We start from the raw sequence: 2,601 nt of genomic DNA, 5'->3' as shown, positions 1-2,601 counted from the left end.
TATACTTATATTTTCTTCCCCACCGTTATCCCTACATTAAGGGGTCGGTCGCCTGATGCGCCCTCTCCAATGCCTTCTATCAAACGCCTCCTCTTCCACCAAAGCTCTTTTTTCCATATCATCCTTCACCTTATCTCACCATCTAATTCTCTGCCTCCCTCTTAATCTTCTCCCCGTTACAGGTTCCTCTCAAGCCCTCCTCACTCCCTCCCCAACATCCATTCTCAACACATGCCCACACCATCTCAGTCGTGACACTTATCACCTCTGTAATCTTTACTATGCCTGCCATTCTTCCTAACCCCCCCGCTTGAATTTAATGATATAGAGACAATTTTCCTTTCTCTTTTAAATATCCACCTCTTCTTCCCAGCTTTATCCCTATTCGGGGTCGCCGTTTCTAATGAGTCTCTTCCATCTCCCTCTGTCCTGTGTCATTTCCTCCCATACTCCCTTCTCCCTCATATCATCTCTAATGCAATCTCTCCACCTGGTCTTAGGTCTTCCTCTCCTTCGTGTTCCATCCACCTCCACGTCCATCACTTCTCTTGCCATGTGTTGCCCTTCTCTTCTCATCAGGTGGCCATACCATCTTAACCTTGCCTCTTGCACTTTCTTTGATGCCTCGGTGACTTTTACTGTACCCCTAATATATTCATTTCTAACCCTGTCCTTTTTGGTTACTCCACTCATCCACCTAAGCATCCTCATCTCGATTACGTTCAACTTTCTACCCTCTGTTTTCTTTAGGGGGCTGCTTCCAATCCATATGTCATTGCTGGTCTGACCACTGCCTTGTGCACTCTGCCCTTCAATCTTATAGGGACTTTCCTATCACATATGATACCAGACACCTTCCTCCAGTTGTTCCAACCACACTGAATCCGGTTGTTAATTTCCTCTTCCATGTTCCCCCCATTGTCGATCACTGAACCAAGGTACTTGAATTTATGAACCCTTTTGATGTTTCCTCCGCCTAATTTGATCGTTGTTTGCTGGTCGCCATCCATCTCGGTTGTCATATACTCTGTCTTCTTCCTGCTTATTCTTAAACCTCTACTCTCCAAGGCATATCTCCATCTTTCTAGTTTCCCCTCCAGTTCTTCCCTGTTCTCGGCTACCAAGACTATATCATCTGCATAGAGCAGACACCATGGTGGCTCCTCCCTGACATCCTCTGTTAACACATCCAAGACGATGTTAAACAGGAGTGGGCTTAGAGCAGATCCCTGATGTAGCCCGACTCCAACTTGGAAATTTTCTGTTCTTCCAACTGTAGATCTGACGCTGGTCTTTACATTTCTATACATCTCCCTGATCATTCTGACATACTTCTCCATCACTCCTCTCCCCCTGAGACATCTCCATATTTCCTGTCGTGGTACTCTGTCATATGCCTTCTCTAGGTCTATAAAGGCCATATGCAAGACCTTTTGCTTCTCTCTGTACTTTTCCATAATTTGTCTCAAAGCGAAAATACCATCCACAGTACTAAGCCCCTTCATGAACCCTAGTTGCTGTCTACCGATGGAAACTTGCTGCCGTAATCTTTCATCCATAATTCTTTCAAATACCTTCAGTGTATGTGACATGAGTTTTATTCCTCGATAATTTTCACAACACTGTATGTCCCCTTTCTCTTTGAATATTGGGATTAATATACTTTCCCTCCATTTTTCGGGTATTGTCTCACTTTCCATAATCTTTTTCATTAACTGCCACAATATGTCAATTCCTTCCTCATCAAGAGCCTTCCAGGCTTCCGCAGGTATGCCATCTGGTCCCACAGCTTTACCATTTTTCATCTTTCCCAGTGCCCCTCTAACCTCAGCTTTTGTTATTTCTGTGACTGGTCCACAATTTGTGTGTCCGTCTCCTCTTAAAAATCTTTCATTTTCTTCATTCAGTAAGGCCTCAAAATATTCTTCCCATCTCTTTATTATGTCTCTCTCATTTCTCAGTATATTTCCATCCTTATCCTTAATCTGTCTTATGTGTGTTATATCCTTGGTATTCTTATTTCTCATGTGTGCTAGTTTAAAGATCTTTCCTTGCCCTTCCTTGGTATCTAGCTCTTTGTAAAGCTGATCATATGCTCTATCCTTAGCAATTGCTACAATTTTCTTTGCTAATTTATTTGCTTCCTTATAGGCCATCCAGTCCTCTTCCATTTGGGTCCCCTCCCACCTTTTCTTCGCTTCTCTCTTTTGCTTTGTTGCATCCTTCACTTCTTCACTGAACCACCACGTTTCCTTATTTTCGAACATCTTACCACTACTCTCACCCAGTATTTCTCTAGCAACCCGCAGTATTATCTCCATCGTTCTATTCCACCATTCATCAACATCCTCAATTTCATGAGTTAGTTCCTCTAATACTTTTTCTTTAAACTGCCTACAAAGTTCAATATCTTTCAGCTTAAACCATTTAATCCTTTTTGGCCCCTGCATTTTTTTCTTCCTTATTTGTTCAACTTCCATAACCAAGTCCATCACTACCAAACGATGTTGCACACTCACATGGTCTCCTGGTATGACCTTACAATCTTTTACCTCGCGCAAATCTTTCCTCTTATACATCAAGTAATCTATCTGGCTGGAC

This window comes from Palaemon carinicauda, chromosome 32 (genome assembly GCF_036898095.1).
Source record: "Palaemon carinicauda isolate YSFRI2023 chromosome 32, ASM3689809v2, whole genome shotgun sequence".
Classification (NCBI taxonomy): Eukaryota; Metazoa; Arthropoda; class Malacostraca; order Decapoda; family Palaemonidae; genus Palaemon; species Palaemon carinicauda.
The sequence above is the reverse complement of the archived record's forward strand: the minus strand, read 5'-3'. Positions refer to the sequence as shown.